Raw genomic sequence first — 18,489 nt, forward strand, 5'->3', positions numbered from 1 at the left:
AGTACTGTCCAAAAGTCTGAGGCACATGTATATAGCTTGGGTGCACAGTACTGTAATAATATTAAATATTGCACTGTACTGCTGTGCAAAAAATATATGTCATAAAAAAAACAAATTTCATGACATATGTGAGTGATGATCAAACTGATCCTGATATGGGTCTCGATTGTGGACTGAGAGTGAGAAGGGGGCAGAGAGAGGGGAGTCATAGTTGGGGAAAAGGGGAAGGGAGAGGGGAGGGAGTGGGAAGCACCAGAGAGATATTCTGTAATGATCAACAAACCAATTGTTTGGAATCAAATGACAAACACAAAATACTCTGCAGATGCTGGGGTCAAAGCAACACTCACAACACGCTGGAGGAACTCAGCAGGTCGGGCAGCATCCGTGGAAACGATCAGTCAACATTTCGGGCTGGACGAAGGGTTCTGGCCCAAAACGTTGACTGGTCATTTCCACGGATGCTGCCCGACCTACTGAGTTCCTCCAGTGTGTTATGAGTGTTGGAATCAAATGACCTTGCCTGGTATCTCAGGGCTGGGTGTGTCTGCACCTGCGCCACCCCCTGCCCCTGGCACCCCTTCTCTGCCACCTGTCCCACAACCCTACCATGGCGCACCACCCTCACCGTTCCCAACATCCTTTCCTGCTGCCAGATTTACAGACTTGCTCTCCATTCCATGTTGGCAAATACAGTACTGTACAAATGTCTTAGGTGCCCTAGCTATATATACGTGCCTAAGACTTTTACACGGTACTGTACATTGAAATGCATTCTTTGCACTAACAACTAACACACCCTAGGGTGTGCTGGGGGCAGCCCACAAGTGTCACCACACATTCCAACGCAAAACTATCATGTCCACAATGCTTGCAGAAGAACATAGAACACAACACACAACGAACAGTAACAGCAAAAACTAAACAACATCCATTCCTCCTTCCCACACACACACACACACGCACACACACACACACACACACACACACACACACACATACACATTATGCAAAATACTGTGTTGTTCCTCTCCGCTCCATGTGGCGTACCAGGTGGCAACCGAGCCATTTCTTTAGCACTTGCCCGTTTTTACGAGGCCGAGTTGCTAGCTCGATGCTCAGCCCAGCATAGATGGAAAGGGTGCACGGAGCCAGCTGGATTCAAACCCAGGACCACTCACCCCAAAGTCTGGTGCAGATGCCTCTACACCACTGGCTGGCAATATCAAAATGTAGATCTCAGCATAACATGTGCCCATGTTTAATAATGCCATACCAATTCTTGCAGTCATCTTTGGCATGCTAATAACGTCTGAAAGCTTCTAAAAACATTTATTCTTAAAGAAAGGAATATTGTCATGTTAATTAAATAGTTGGTCAGATGCCGGTGCTGTTTGGCAAGTTTAAGCTTTTAATGGGATTCATCTGGAACTGAGCAGTTTAGTCCATCGCATAACCTACAAGGTTTTGCACAATGTCCTCTTCACTGAGGCAGCCCAGAATGTTGTGCAAATGTAATGCAGTTCAATACTAAAACTCTATAATGTGTCATATCGAGTTCTGCTGGGGATTTTGAAGTGGACGGGAAAAATCATTGCAGACACTTCAGGAGAGCAGTAAAGGCTATTAAAATAAAAACTTCACATCATCATAAAAGTTTCTTCCCTCAGGCAGTTAATCTGATCAACCATTCTAGTCTTTTACCCCACTCACTGCACTATAAACACCTTATATGAAGTTATTTACACTGTAAATAAAGGCATCCGTGAGTCTTCACTCTCCAGGGCGCAGGCCTGGGTAAGGTTGTATGGAAGACCAGCAGTTGCCCATGCTGCAAGTATCCCCTCTCCACGACACCAATGTTGTCCAAGGGAGGTCCATTAGGACCCATACAGCTTGGCACCAGTGTCATCATAGAGCACTGTTTGATTAAGTGCCTTGCTCAAGGACACAATACACTGCCTTGGCTGGGGCTCAAACTCACGACCTTCTGATCGCTAGTCGAGTGCTTTAATCACTTGGCCATGTGCCCACACACACTGTAAATACCTGCTAGTATTCATGTGTTCCTGCACCTTGTATTCCCTACCCATGTACCTCTAACTTCATTTTCATGTGATTCTTTATTCTTTATTATTGTTGAATGTTGTTGTTTTTTGCAGGTCAAACCACAACAAATTACTAATATATGTAAATGTATCTGGTGAATAAAGTTGATCATTGATAAAGTTCATTGGTTCAGTGGTTCCATTTAATAACAGCGAATGTATGCTATATACAACCTGAAATTCTTGCTCTCTGCAGACACCCGTGAAACAGAAGAAAACCCAGCAGAATGAATGACAGAAAAACATTAGAAGCCCAAAGCCCCCCTCCCACTCACAAGCAGCAGCAAAGTATCAACCCTCCCCCTCCTCTCCCTCCACTTTCCCAGTGGGAAGCATCATCCCGCTCCCCCCCCACCACCACCACCGAGCAAGCAATAGCAAAGCCCCCAAAGAGACCATGATCTAGGTCCATCAAAAACTACAGTCAATAACCCAGCACTTCGACTTGCCACAGGCTCTCTCTCTCTCACTAACCAGGGAGAGAGAGGTGTCACCCTCCCACAGTGAGAGGGAGACCCACAGATCGCTGTTTCAACTTTAGAGTCTGCAGCGACACTTATTCGAGCCCACCTGACTTGGGAACCAGCAGACTCTCATCTCCCCATCGAGAGAGAGAGTGAGAGAGGTCACTTGAGTGCAGAGGCCTCTAAAAGCTGCACCCCGTCTCGATGTTCCAATCTCCCATGACCGTGCAGTTGATCGTTGGAAGAATATTCTAATTAGTTCCGTATAAACCTACAGTCCTTTTCCTTTTTGTATACATAAGATATATAAAACATATTCCCAGTTTCCTTTTGCATGCTGTAAGGTGATGTACATTTGAATCAAGAATTATTATTGAACACCATTCTCTGCAAGGATCAAGGTTCAATTTTATTTGCCATACACATTTACATGAATTTTTCTTTTGTAGTTGGTAAAGGACTGAAGGTCTTTCCAGACTGAAGAACAGTCACTTGCAAAGAAGTGGTTTCTACTTTGACTGAACATCAGTTTTGTCAGCTTGGAATGTTGTTTCCAGCTTGTATCCGGCCTTTTTGACCTCCCCTTTATCTCCACCCTTGTAGACCTCCTCCTTCGCCAGACACAGCTGTGTAAGCTCTGCGTTGAACCAGGGATTATTATTGCTGAAGCCTGGTGATTGTTTTACTGGGGGTGCAAACATCTTCACAGAAGCTGATATAGGGGGTAATGGTGCCAGCGTATTCATGCACTGTTGGTACTACAAGACCATAAGACATTGGAGCAGAATTAAGTCATGCAGCCTTTGAGGTCTACTGTGCCAGTCCATCATGGCTGGTTTATTTTCCTGCCCTCTCCCTGTAACGCCATGCTCCTGCCTTCTTTGATACTCCTACTAACCGAGAACCCTTTAACCTCCACTTGAAATGTACCCAATGATTTGGCCTCCACAGCCATCTGTGGCAATCAGTTCTACAGATTCACCATTCCCTGGCTAAAGAAATTCCTGCTCATCTCTGTTTTAAATTGGCATACCTCCACTGAGAAGTTGTGACTCTCTCACAATAGAAAATATCCTCAGCGTCGTATCTGGACCTTTCAGTAATCAATATTCACTGAGATCCCCCCTCTTTCTTCTAAACTCTAGTGAGTGCAGGCCCAGAGCCATCAAGTGCTCCTCAAATGTTAACCCTTTTATTCCTGGGATCATTTTCATGATCATGCTCAGAAGTCTCTCCACTGCCAGCATATCCTTTTCTAAATAAGTGGCCTAAAACTGCTCACAGTACTGCAAGTGTGGCCCGATCATGGCTTTATAAGGCCTCAGCGTTGCAGCCTTGTTTTTGTATTCCAGTCCTCTTGAGGGGAATGTTAACATCGCATTTGCCTTCCTTACCATCAACTCAACTTGCAAGTTAACCTTTAGGGAATCCTGCACGACGACTTCCCAATTCCCTTTACATCTCTGATTTCTGAATTTTAAAAAGTTAATTAAAATCATAATTATGAGGACACGCAGTCCCTTTTTACTGTCATTTAGTAATGCATGCATTAAGAAATGATAAAAATGTTTTTCCAGAATGATATCATGAAAACACATGACAAACCGACTTAAAAACTAAGAAAAACCACATAATTATAATCTATAGTTACAACAGTGCAAAGCAATACTGTAATTGGATAAGAACAGACCATGGCACAGTAAAAATCTCAGACTCCCTCGGAAGTCCCATCATCTCACGCAGACGGTGAACCTCCAGCGCCGCAAACTTGCCAATGCAACATCCCGGAAGCATCCGACCACAGTCCGACTCCGAGTCCGTCCGAAAAACTCCGAGTCTCCGACCAGCTCTCCGACACCGATGCACTGAGCACCATCTCTGCCGAGTGCTTCGACCCCGGCCCCAGCAACAGGCGATACGCAAAACCGAGGGATTTGGGGCCTTCCCCTCCGGAGATCCTCGATCGCAGAGTAGCAGCGGCAGCGAAACAGGCATTTCAGAAGCTTCTCCAGATGTTCCCCTGCGCTTCACAGCTGTCCCCATCAAATCCGGATTGATGCACGGCCCCTAGTTACACATATCGATATCAATTTGGAACGGTCGCGCGTGCTGCGTCGCGCCGCCATCTTCTCCTCCTTCCTTTCAATTGATTGTCATTTTAAAGATACGCAAATAGGGTGTCAGATACGGGAATATTTTGGAGAGTCAGGAAAGTACACTTTGTGAACAGCAATCACACCAGGGCCTCAAGCCGGACTGTCCTTTATTTCTGAGCAGTTCACAGCAGATAGACAAATTAATACCAAATATCATATCATTTCTCACAAACTTACTCCTGAATTTATTACTTTTTCCTGATTTACTTTGTGAACACAAATCCAACAAAACAGGACGATCCCGGTCATTAAAAGTTTTTTTGCTAATCTCTCACACTATGACAGAGAATACACTTTAAATATCAACACACACACACAACGCTGGAGAAACTCAACAGGCTAGGCAGCCAATACGGAAAAGAGTAAACTGTCGACGTCTCAGGCCAAGACCCTTCACCAAGATGGGAAAAAAAGATGAGAAGTTCAAGCAAGAAGATGGGGGGAGTACAAGCTGGTAGGTGATAGGTGAAACTGGGAGGGGGGAGTGGTGAAGTAAAGGGCTGGGAAGTTGATAGGTGAAAGAGATAAAGAACTGGAGAAGGTGGGAAGGGGGCAATTATTGGAAGTTCGAGAAATTGATGTTCACGCCATCAGGATGTTGGCTGCCCAGGTGGGAATATAAGGTGTTGTTTCTCCAACCTGAGTGTGGCCTCATCGTGGCAGTAGAGGAGCCCATGGACTGACATATAGAAATGGGAATGGGAAGTAGAATTGAAATGATGCATGAACATCAATTTCTCAAACTTCGAGTAATTGGTCCCCCACCTTCACCTTCATTTCCATTTCCTCCTCAGAACTTATTGCCTACCTCTTTCTATATGGGCGCATTGATGACAGTTTACAAATGTGTGAACTATTTTGCCATCTTACAATCTGCAGGTTCTCTGAGAAATTTAAGAGAATTTTCGGCAAACTTTCAGCCTTTGATAACCTAATCTACATTTATCAAAGTCAAAGTCGAGTTTATTATCATCTGCACAGGTCCATGTGTGCACAGGAGAAATGAAAACGTACTTGCTGCAGCATCACAGGCCACACAGTGTCAGGTCCACAACGTTCACAAGATAAAAAATGTAAATAGTACGCAAGTTTTAACAGAAAGAACACAATTAGAACAAAAAAGTCCATTTTCGTGCAAAGTCATCAAAGTGATCATAATGTTGATAAATTGCAGTGATCAGGGTATCACAGATTGGGTCACATCCAGTAGCTGAAGGGAAGTATCTGTTCCTGAACTTGGAGTTGTGGAACCTCTGGCTTCTGTACCTCCTGTCTGACGGCTGCTACAAAATAATGGCATGGCCCAGACGGCAGGGATCTTTGTTGATATATGTTGCCCTCTTGAGGCTGTGTTGAGTAGTACGCTGGGTCATACCACTGAGCAAATCAAGTTCAAGTTTATCATCATCTGACTTTACATATCTACCACCAAACTAAACAACAATCTTCCAGACTACAGTGTGCCCACAAAATATACATCACACGTGGCACATAAAACAATATATTACCACAAAAAAAATTAAAATCTAATTTAAAATGCATGTACTGCACAACACAGGTAAACAGCTGGTTGTCCTAGTGATGAGGCCTCAGTGGTGGAAGGGTATTTATTAGTCTCACAGCCTGAGGGAAGAAGCTGTTACCCAGTCTGGTAGTGCTAGTCCTAATGCACCAGTGCCTCTTTCTTGATGGTAGTGGGTCAAAGAGATTGTGGGATGGGTGGTAGGGATCTTCAGCTAATTTTCTCCAGTCCTGACGAAGGGTTTTGGCCTGAAACGTTGACTGTACTTTTTTCCATAGATGCTATCTGGCCTGCTGAGTTCCTCCAGCCATTTGTGTGTGTTGCAGGGATCTTCAACGATGCTTTGGGCCCTTCATATACAACACTCGCAGTAAACATCCCAAGTAGGGTGAAGGGGGCCTCGGATGATCCTCTTAGCAGTTTTTACTGTCCTCTGCAGGGTCTAGTGCTCTGATCCCTTGCAGCTTCCTCGCCACCCAATGATGCAGCCAGTCAGGAGACTCTTAATGGTGCTCCTGCGGAAAGTTATGAGAATGGGGGAAAGGGAGCCTTGCACACCTCAATCTTCTCTGAAACTGCAAACACTGTGTGCCTTCTTAACTAATGAGATGTTCTGGGGCCAGGTTAGATCATCCATTATGTGTACACCAAGGAACGCTGTGTGCTTTTCACTCTCTCCATGGCAGAACCATTGGCATACAATGAGGAGTGGTCAACCTACACCTTCCTGGAATCCAGAAGCATCTTTCTTGTCTTGTCCACAGTGAGATTCAGAAATTAATTTTAATTGGGATAAAACTAAAAGCAATAAAGATAAAGTAATGGAAATTATTTTCAGCTGAATTAGTGATTTGTCCTATCTGTTTACTTAAAACCATTTGTCGGTATTCAGGATTATTGTCCACACTCCTCTGATTCAGCAAATACACACTTAAACTCAATGGCTGCTTTATTAGGTACACCTTCTTATTAATGTAAATATCCGATCAGCCAATTATGTGGCAGCAACTCAATGCATAAAGGCATGCAGACATGGTCAAGAGGTTCATTTAGAGAGCAGTAGGGGAGGGTTTGGGATGTATGCGTCTCAACTTGGAGTTAAGATTGTTCACCGGGTTTCAGATGGTGTTTCTGTCTTTGCAACAGAATTATTAGCAATCCTCTGGGCATTATGGTGGATAGAAGACTCCTGACCATGTAGGGTTATCATCTGTTCGGCTCCTGCTGCTGCCTTAGAGGCTATAAAAAGGGAATAAATCAAAAGCTCGTCCTGACATAGTTATTGAGATTCTCTTAGTGTTGTTTAGAGTAGGGAAGATGGGTTGGGCCGTTAGGTTTTCATTGATACCTGGGCATGCTGGGGTGGAGGGAAATGAAATTGTGGATGGCATTGCAGAGCAGGCAAATAGAAATTAGAGTTCCCCTAGGCAGAGCAGAATTGAGAAGTAGGATTAAAAAAGGTATAGAGAAGAAGTGGCAGGAGGATTGGGAAAATGAATTAAGGGGCAGGCATTATTTTTCTAGTCACCCACTAGTTAAAAAGGTCTCAGACTGTTACCTTTTAAGTCGTAGAGATATGGTGAAATTAACAAGACTTAGGTTGGGGCATTGTGGGTTAAACTATTATTTAAAGATAATAGGAAAACATCCTACTGGATTATGTGACTGTGGTAGTCCAGAGACAGTCCAGCATGTTTTGCTGAGCTGTAATCGATACGAAAGTTGAAAGAAGCATGTCGTTCAAGAGGCTATTTGGCTTAAATTTATTTTGGTTTTCTATTAAATCTTTGTTTGGCCATCAAGAGAAGCAACATCTGATTGAAGAGTTTATTATTCAGTTTATATGTGAGACTAGGTTATATTCGAGAATTTGAGTTCCTTGAAGTTCTATAATTAATTATACATCCTGTGGAGGGCTGTGATACGCCTAGATGCATCTAAACAGCCAGAAGAAGAAGAAGAAGTCCAATTGCAGTTCAGACCAACCATCGGAAATGGAAAGAAATGCGAACTAAGTGACTTTGACTGTGGAATGATTGTTGATGCCAGATGGGTTGGTTTGAGTATCTCAGAAGCAGCTAATCTCCTGAGAATATATAGAGAATGGTGTGATTAAAAAAAAATATTTTCCAGTGAGCAGTCGCTCTGATAGTGAAAAGGCCAAGTTAATGAGGGAGGTCAGAGGAGAATGGCCAAATTGGTTCAAGCTGACAGTAATTCAAATAACTACATGTTACAACAGTGGTGTGCAGAAGAGCAAATCAGAATGTATAACATGTCGAATCTTGAACTGAATGGGCTACAGCAATGGAGATTCAAAGTTTAAAGTAATTTTATTATCAAAGTACATTTATGTCACCATATGCAACCCTGAGATTTATTTTCTTGTGGGCATTCACAGTAAGTACAAAAAACACAATAGAATTAATGAATAACCACACACAACAAGACCAACAAACAACCAATGTGCAAAAGACAACAATTTGTGCAAATACAAAAAGAAAGCAAAACAAATAGAATAATAATAAATCAATAAACAATAAATATCAAGAACATGAGATGAAGACCCTTGAAAGTGGGTCATAGGTTATGGGAACATTTCAGTATCAGGGTGAGTGAAGTTGAATGAAGTAACCCCTCTGAATCAAGAGGGGAGGATTGACAGGTTATAACTTTTCCTGAACCCGATGGTAGGGGCCCTGAGGCTGTTGTACGACCTTTCTGATGACACAGCGAGAAGAGAGCATGGCCTGCACGGTTGGAGTTCTTAATCGTGGATGCTGCTGTCCTGTGACAGTGCTCCATGTAGTCGTGGTCAGCGGCGGGGAGGATTTTACCTGTGATGGACTGGGCCGTATCCATTACTTTTTGTGGGCTTTTCCATTCAAGGGCATTGGTGTTTCCATACCCGGCCAGGATGCAATGTACTGTCCGCCCTACACCTATAGAAGTTTGTCAAAGTTTTAGATGACTTGCTAAATCTTCACAAACTTCTAAGAAATTAGAGGCACCGCAGTGGCTTCTTTGTTACGGCATTTACGTACTGAACCCAGGACAAATTCTCTGAAATGATAACACCAGGGAATTTTAAATTGCTAACCTTCTCCACTAGTCATCCAATGAGGACCTCCAATCATTATCATTCACTCAGTGGCCTCGTTATTAGATACAAGAGGTACCTAATAAAGTAGCCCCTGAGTGTATTACTGACTGCCCAATAGGGCAGCCATGAAGGTCCTCCATCTCTGGCGGTGTTCAGGGCTTCCTCCTTCATGCCAGTAACTTTGTTTCAGTTTTCACTACTCTCAGTCACGCAAGTCTCGGGTGGAGACTCAGGAATACTGCCACACTCAGATGTAGGAGGACGTTGCTTCACTGTTTCCATAACAATTTTGTTAACCCTGAGCTGAACCCCCAAACTCTCTTAGTCTGGCCTCTACCCTTTGTACCCCTTGACCTGTCTGGCAGGGCTGACCCTACCAAGAGACAAAGCATAAAGTCCTGACTCCAGTCTGCATTGCTGTCTGAATTAGTGAGGCATGCAAGCCTCCGAACACAAAGACAAGTTTATGGTCTCTTTGGAGGACTGAGTATATATGCAGTTCTTAAAGATGTTCTACACCACAGACTTTAGAGGTAATTCTAAATCTTCCAACTTTTAACATGCCAGTCCTGGCAACATTTGAAAAATGTAAATATATGTGTAATGTTGAGTAACAGTGTTGCAATTGTTATCTATAAGTCTGGCTATTCATTTAAATTATGTATGGGCAGTTGTGAAGTAATAAAACCAGGAAAGCACAATTAATCACACTTAATTGCATGGTTTTATGATTCACTGAAGAACTATGTGCTCCTAAATTGTCAGTGGTTTCCAGATGGACTCTATTAATTACGTAGAAAATTGTTTCCTCCGTTCCATCATCGATTGTTTTCTGTTTGTTCTTGATTAGAAATTCATTTGCGCGGCGGTATAAATGTGCAAGTACCAGCTGAGATGGAGCTTTGCTGTTCCTCCGCAGAATAATTGACCTTTTAACTGCAAAGAAGCCGTAGACTGTGAGTGGTTAAATAGCGTAACAAATTGCAAATTGTCATTTTGTGCTTGGGTACCAGTGCCAGCGGAAATGGTAGATGCAAGTATGATTTCAGCATGAAAGAGAAATGTGGATAAGTTCATGGATGGGTGGGGTATGGAGGGAGGGCTATTGTCCAGGTGTGGGTGATGGGACTAGGCAGAATAATAGTTCAGCATCGACTAGATGGTTGAAGGGCCTGTCTCTGTTTCTGTCTCTAGCGCTCTGTGATTCTATGACCTATCAAAGTTCACAGTACACTTATTATCAAAGTACGTATACAATCTTGAGATCCACCTTCCCCACAGACAGTCACAAAACAGAGAAGAACCGTGGAACCAGCCTGTCCAAAGAAAAACATCAACCCCCCCCCCCACACTGCACGCAAGAAATCGTACAAATGGCAACAAAAAAAATGAGCAAAAAGCACAGAATATAAAACACTAAAGACAGTCCATCAATGCATCCATACAGAAAGAAATAGGCGGTAAGATGTGAACACTTTGAATACATGATAGATTAACCACAGTAACTACTTGTAAAGTTTAACAAAATACACCAGGCCCTGGCTTCGGCCTGCTACGGACATGTTTCAACTTCATGTTCAAACATCTCCAGATTTTCCAAACATATGCAGATGTTTCACTGAGGTATGTGCTGCCATCAGCTGGCAATAATCAGGGCTCCAGCCAGAAGATTTCATCCCCAGTACAAAGTCTGCAGTTTCAAAATAAAATGTAGGTACTTGGTTACAATTTTCAGCAAAGCAGACATAGTCCAGTTGCCGTGGTAGAACTGTGTGGTATACAGTCTGCAGTCAAAGACAGTTTATTTCAGAAAATGAAGTTTGATTCCACTACCTTACTATCTTCTCCAAGCTGCTTGTAAGTTCAAAGTACAAAGTAAATTTATTAACAAAATATGTATATACTACCATATGGTACCCTGAAATATATACCATATACTACCCTGTAATTCACTCTCTTGTGGCATTCACAGTAGAACAAATAAATACAACAGAATCAATCAAAAACTACACACAAATGAAGACTGACAAACAACCAATGTGCCAAAGAAGACAAATTGTGGAAATATAGAAACAAACAAATAAATAAATAATACAGAGAACATAAGTAGTAGAGTCCTTGAAAGTAAGTCGATAGGTTGTGGAATCAGTTCAGAGTTTAGATGAATGAAACGAAGTTATCCACGGCGGTTCCAGAACCTGATGGTTGAAGGGTAGTAACTGTTCCTGGACATGGTGGTGTAGGACCTAAGGCTCCTGTACCTCCTGCTTAAAGGGAGTAGTGAGCAGAGAGCTCAGCCTGGATGGCGTGGGTCCTTTATGATGGATGCTGCTTTCTTTTGGCAGCCCTCCCTGTAAACATACTCATTGTTGAGGAGGACTTTTCCCTGTGATGGACTGGGCTTGTATGCAGCGCTTTCTGCTGACTTTTCCATTCTTGTGCATTGGTGTTTCCCTATCAGGCTGTGATACAGCCAGTCAGGATACTCTGCACTGTGCATCTATAGAAGTATTAGCTGACATGCCAAATCAGGGCAACTTCTAAGACGGTTAGGTGCTATCGTAAACGTGAGAAAATCTACAGATGCCAGAGATCCAAAGCAACACCTATGAAATGCCGGAGGAACTCAGCAGATCAGACAGCATGTATGGAAAAGAGTAAACTGTTGAAGTTTCGGGTCCTGATGACAGGTTTCGGCCCAAAACATTGACTGCTTACTCTTTTCCATCAGTGCTGCCTGGCCTGCTGAGTTCCTCCAGCATTTTGTGCGTGTTGCAGTGGGGCTGGCAAACATTCTCTGTGATAGCCCTTGTATCAGCAGCCATGCCTTCACTTACAATGCTTTGGATAATAATCTTCAGCTGAGGAAATATCCATGACACTTCACATGTTCTCCCCCACTGAACACACATCTGCTTAATTTTGCTCCACTTTGTTCCCCTTGACTCCCCTGAACCTACATCCACATACTTCAACTACATTTTGCCATCCTTGGTTCAGTCCCTTCCTACCTACAGCTGTGAAACTTCTTAGGTTTTAGTTTATTCTCCTCCAGCCATGCTAAGTTCTTCCAGCATCTTGTGTCTGATACCAAAGATATTCTGTGGTGATATGCTACTGAATTTACTGGGGGAACTATAGGTCTACCTCTCCATAGATGCTGCCTGACCTGCCGAGTTCCTCCAGAATTTTGTATGTGTTCCTCTGGACTTCCAGCATCTACAGAATCCTGACGAAGGGTCTCGGCCTGAAACGTCAACTGTACCTCTTCCTAGAGAAGCTGCCTGGCCTGCTGCGTTCACTGGCAAATTTGATGTGTGTTGCTTGAATTTCCAGCATCTGCAGAATTCCTCATGTTTACATCTACAGAATCTGCTGTGTTTACTATTAAGGTTGTCACAGTGGCCACCAGCCGCATTTGGGCATCTCGGCTGGTTTGCTGGAGTTACTGATGACTCGCTGGATGTTGCACGCAATGGATTATGGGGGAGTGTATGTCCTTGTGATTGTAGTTACATGATTTATAGTTCTGTCAAGAGCAAACATATGCCATTAAGCCAGCTTTGACTTACAGATGACACACTCTTGGCTGCAGAAATATTTACCTTAGTTGAATAAGCAGGTGGAGTGTCTAAGAAGTACGAGTAGATGAATGTTTTCACTGAAAGAACCTTTTGACTCCATTTCTCATCAGCCTTGCCCCTTGGCAACATCAGCGGAAAGCATAACATCAGTTTCCACGTTTACTCTAACTGCACCCTTCCTCACCAGCACCTCCCTCATACCTTCCAATCTATCGTACAGCTCATCTGCACACATTACTCAGTCAGTCATCTCTTCCTGTTAAATATATAAAAAGAAACTGTTGTCCATTCATCAACGGAACTAGGATAAGAAACTCACTACACAACTTGTAATTAATCGAAGCTCATACGTCTGCACAAATGACAACGTAACTATATTGACCCTGAGCCAACAACTTAGAACATGAATCCTACTGTTCCCTTTGTATCAATACTGTACTCGCTCAGACAACTTTTCCAATTTATAACACCTCTCCAGAGTTATCACTGATAGTGCACTCGATGTGTCCACCATTACATTTATTCCTTACCAATTCTAACGTAGCATTGAAGCAGTTTCAATGTAGCATGTAGCAGTTTCATTGAATATATATCACCTGATTGACCCTTGACACATTTTTATTGGCTCTGGTCCAGGGTTACCAGCAGCAATGTTCTATGGTTTCTGGCCCCAGCCTTCTACCTTTCAACATTGACTGGTTCAAACCATCAAAGTAGGTGACCCAGTCTAGAGATTACGGATTGCCTGTTCAGCAGGTCAATTTACATAGTGAATAGCTACTTGCCTGAGAACGCTCTCAGGTTTAGCTGGTCATGAGCTGAAGTTCCTTGTGTCTATATATAATTGATCTGACTAGATTATCCCAGAACAAGAATCATTTCAGAGTCCACAAATGGTGGGGAAGGTAGGGGGGAGACTGCAAGGACGGTCTCACAAAATGCGCATCTCCATCTCATTCAAGCCCATGGCAAAAATGAAGAAGATTGAGTTGTCTGCTTCCAATGTCCTTGAGCCATTCAGGTTCAATGTTTTCATCCATATTTCAAATCTGCTATGGCCGACGAAACAAATCCATTGTCTTTGGACTCTGGCATATTCCCACACAATCAATTCCATCCCCTCTTCTGGTCCTCTCAAACAAAAGTTCAAAAATCAATAAACTGTTTGACCTTGAGTTAATATGATGAATTAGTTTATTATGGTAGTTCTCAGGTAAGGACATGTTCGGCACAGCTTTGTGGGCTGAAGGGCCTGTATTGTGCTGTAGGTTTTCTATGTTTCTATGTTTCTATGAGGATGGCCCTTGGGAGGCTGTATCGGACAGGCTGCTTGGAAGCTCGAAGTTTTCAGACGGATGGACTCAGGGTCGGCTGGGGTTGGCTGTTTCCAAGGTATCAGCAAGTTGATGGTGCCTGGAGGTTTATGGCAGGGAGTTTCTCCCTTTTGCCGCCTGCTATCGGGGACTCGGGAGTCAATCGACTCGGGACTTTGAGACTATTTTTACTGTGCCTATGGTCAGTTCTTTATCAAATTATGGTATTGCTTTGCACTGCTGTAACTATATGTTATAATTATGTGGTTCTGTCAGTGTTAGTCTTTGGTCTGTCCTGTTTTCTGTGATATCACTCTGGAGAAACATTGTATCATTTCTTAATGTATGTATGCATTTCTAAATGACAATAAAAGAGGACTGAGTGTTCTCATAATCTAATCTAATCTATGCTCACATGTTCTGAGGAATAACAGTGAGAAACTTCAATTTGCATACCATCCATACAGACCATTTTCATCAGATTCAAATTAAGATTTATTTACCACATGTACATTAAAACATAGAGTAAAATGCATTATTTGAGCTAAGAAGACCTTTTCCACCTTCACACACACACACACACACACACACACACACACACACACACACACGTACACAGAGAACCTTTTAACCCCAGGACAGGCCACCTCCACGCCTCCAGCCTCTAGTAGATTCACATTCTAATGTCACAGACATTAGGTACCTGATTCCCCAGGGGACTCTGAGACCCAGGCTGTTGGCTTCACGTCAGTGCATTGAGGTTGAAGGGGGAAAGCAATAACAGGTTGTAGAATGTAATGTTGCAGCTACAGAGAAAGCGCGGTTCATACAGATAATAAGGAGCAAAGCCATAACGAGTCAGCTTGTGAGGTCAAGAATCCATCTTATCGTACTTGGGAAACACTCAATTGTCCTACAACAATGGGGTTCGAAGCTGTCCTTGAGCCTTGTGGTACGTGGTTTCTGGCTTTTGTATCCTCTGCTCACGGGGAGGAAGGGAAGAGAGAATGTCCAGGATGAGAGGACTCTTTGATTTAGCTGCCTGCTTTACTGAGGCAGAGTAGACACAGTTTTTTTTAATTTCCTCAGTTCATTTTCTTTCCATTCTACAACTGAACGTGAGGTTTGTATGGGAATCGCCCTGCATCCATTCTTGAAACATTAATATCTAAATAAGAAATGAATATCAAAAATAAACTGCAGGTGTTAGATAGATTTTGGATTAGGTTGAAGGGTTGGCACAACTTTGTGGGCTGAAGGGCCTGTACTGTCCTGACGAAGGGTCTCGGCCCAAAGCGTCGACTGTACCTCTTCCTATAGATGCTGCCTGGCCTGCTGCGTGCACCAGCATTTTGTGTGTGTGTTGCTGTACTGTGCTGTGCTCTTCTGTGTTCTATGTTTGAAATAAAAATAGAAAATGCTAGAAATACTCAGCAAGTCAGGCAGCATCTGCAGAAAGTGAAAGAGAGCTAACTTTTCAGGTTGAAGCCTTTTTAATTTTTCCCACTGTAATTCATGTTATGATGAGTTTCCGGTTTTTTGTTACTCCTTTTTTATTGCTAACTTGTGTAATTTTGATCAGCTCTGTGGCCTACAGTCAATGAACAACACCATGCTAAATTGAAATGATCTGAACTAAACTGTACATTTCTAGATTGATCCAGTGACTTTGTGGTCTGATGTTTTATATTCAGCGTTTTTCACTCTTTCGTTTTGCCATTTGTGTGATTTGTTCTTTTTTGCGTGTTGGGTATTTGATGTTTTCTTTGCATGGATTCCACAGTGTTTCTTTGTTTTGTGGCTGTCTGTGTAGAAGATGAATCTCAGGGCTGTATACTGCAGGTACTTTGAATCTTTGAATCTTTTGAAGTATAAGCTGAATAGTTTCTTCTTTCACAGTTGTTGTTTGGTTTGCTGAGTATTTTCTTTTATCATTTTCTGTGTTTTTTCAACAACTATGTTTTACAAAAACAATCTTTTACTTTAAGATTGTAAGCTGGTCACTGCAAAGCAATATTTGACAGCTGCCATACTACGTAATCTAGAACACCACTGTAATCTTTACATTCCCACGTTAAATATCTACAATCATCTCTCAGTAAAGACTTCTATCACACGTGCAGTACATATGTCTCACACACCAACAGGAAAACAATATAAAACTGCAATACATGCATGTCTTTTATGCTTTAAGATTAGTCAAGAATATATTGTTTTTTAAATTATTGTGCTCTTGACCTTATAATGTTTTTTGTGCTGCATTGGACCCGGAGTAACAATTATTTTGTTTTCCTTTGCACGTCTGTACTGCAAATGGCATTATATGGCAATGAATTCTTCATTCAAGCCCAGTTGCTTTGTTAGTTTTAATATGAATCTTAGAAAAAATGCGCATTTAGAAAACAACTGGCAAGATACTGAGGAAGAAATTAGCAGCAGATGTAGAAAAGTAATTGAAGACAAATAAAAAGACACTAAGGATTAGCTGCAGTTGGCGGTGTGATTACTTTAGAACCACCTGATAATAAATCTGACTTGCTTTGAAGTCAACTGGCCTGGTGTTAATAATGTATGATGTGAGATTAGATGACTGTTCTAGAGTTTAATTAGCTAACTTCGATGAGACAAGGAGAACATTCTTCATGAGTAAATTTAATAATTTTGTATGATCGAGTTTATGGACTCACTGGAATAATCCGATTTCAGTTGATGAATAACCTTTTCCTTTTACAATTTATGTATATGTTTTAATTTTGTTCACTGATCAGTCAGCCAGCATGGCTGAGTAACAAAAATTGAGGACAAGATGACTGTAATTAAAATAAGAGAGATGGAAAAGAAAGCGAAATACAAAAGGTTTAACTCAGCTTTCAAACTCTCCTGCAAAAACAACAATGTGTATTAATTGAATGTGCTCAATATAGTAAACACAGGGTGCTCCATCACACAGAAATAAGACCATAAGATATAGGAGCAAAATTAGGCCATTCGACCCACTAAGTTTGCTCTGCCATTCAATCATGGCTGATGTATTTTCCCTCTCCTGCCTTTACCCTGTAACTTTTGTCACCCAATGACACCACTATTATTGACAGAGTCTCGGATGGTGACGATGAGGCGTACAGGAGTGTGGTAGTTTGGCTAGTGGATTGATGCTGCAACAACAACTTTGCACTCATCGTCAGTGGGACCATAGCATTGGTTGTGGACTTCAGGATGAGGAGGCCAGGAGAACACGCTTCAAGGAGACAGCAGTGGAAAGAGTAAGCAGTTTCAAGTAGTCATAGTCATAGTCATACTTTATTGATCCCGGGGGAAATTGGTTTTCGTTACAGTTGCACCATAAATAATAAATAGTAATAGAACCATAAATAGTTAAATAGTAATATGTAAATTATGCCAGTAAATTATGAAATAAGTCCAGGACCAGCCTATTGGCTCAGTGTGTCTGACCCTCCAAGGGAGGAGTTGTAAAGTTTGATGGCCACAGGCAGGAATGACTTCCTATGATGCTCTGTTCTGCATCTTGGTGGAATGAGTCTCTGGCTGAATGTACTCCTGTGCCCAACCAGTACATTATGTAGTGGATGGGAGACATTGTCCAAGATGGCATGCAACTTGGACAGCATCCTCTTTTCAGACACCACCGTGAGAGAGTCCAGTTCCATCCCCACAACATCACTGGCCTTACGAATGAGTTTATTGATTCTGTTGGTGTCTGCTACCCTCAGCCTGCTGCCCCAGCACACAACAGCAAACATGATAGCACTGACCACCATAGACTCATAGAACATCCTCAGCATCGTCCGGCAGATGTTAAAGGACCTCTGTCTCCTCAGGAAATAGAGATGGCTCTATTTCCTGGGCATCAACATCTGGGTCAATTCTGGGTCCAACATATTGATGCAATCATGAAGAAGGCACACCAACAGCTATACTTCATTAGGAGTTTGAGGTGACTTTGTGCATCACCAAAGACTCCCGCAAATTTCTACAGATGTACCATGCAGAGCATTCTGACTGGTTTGCCTTGCTGCCTGGTACGGAGGCTCCAATGTGCAGGATTGAGAGAGGTTGTAGAGGGTTGTGAACTCAGCCAACTCCATCACAGGCACAACTCTCCCCACAGTCAATGACACGTTCAAAAGATGTTGCCTCAAGAAAGCCTCATTTGTGTCGGTGTTGCCCTCCAGTGTTTGCTCAGTGTAAGACAAGCTATATTACGTTCATCTGTGGCTG

At 42.5% G+C, this 18,489-nt stretch overlaps 1 protein-coding gene across 6 annotated transcripts in view; it reads left to right on the plus strand.

Annotated features, from left to right (window-relative positions):
* The window catches only part of LOC134357220 (hyaluronan and proteoglycan link protein 1-like), a 135,526-nt gene that overhangs the window by 13,632 nt on the left and 103,405 nt on the right, over nucleotides 1–18,489 (plus strand). Inside the window, exon 1 of one of the 6 annotated variants that reach the window (XM_063068520.1) lies at nucleotides 17,098–17,513. The exons of the other annotated variants lie outside the window; for them this stretch is intronic. The gene's annotated coding sequence lies outside the window, so the exon portion shown is untranslated. Of the gene's footprint in view, nucleotides 1–17,097; nucleotides 17,514–18,489 lie in introns of those variants that run through there. 6 annotated transcript variants of the gene reach the window in all.

The sequence above is a fragment of the Mobula hypostoma genome, chromosome 16, assembly GCF_963921235.1.
Source record: "Mobula hypostoma chromosome 16, sMobHyp1.1, whole genome shotgun sequence".
In the NCBI taxonomy this organism is placed as follows: Eukaryota; Metazoa; Chordata; class Chondrichthyes; order Myliobatiformes; family Myliobatidae; genus Mobula; species Mobula hypostoma.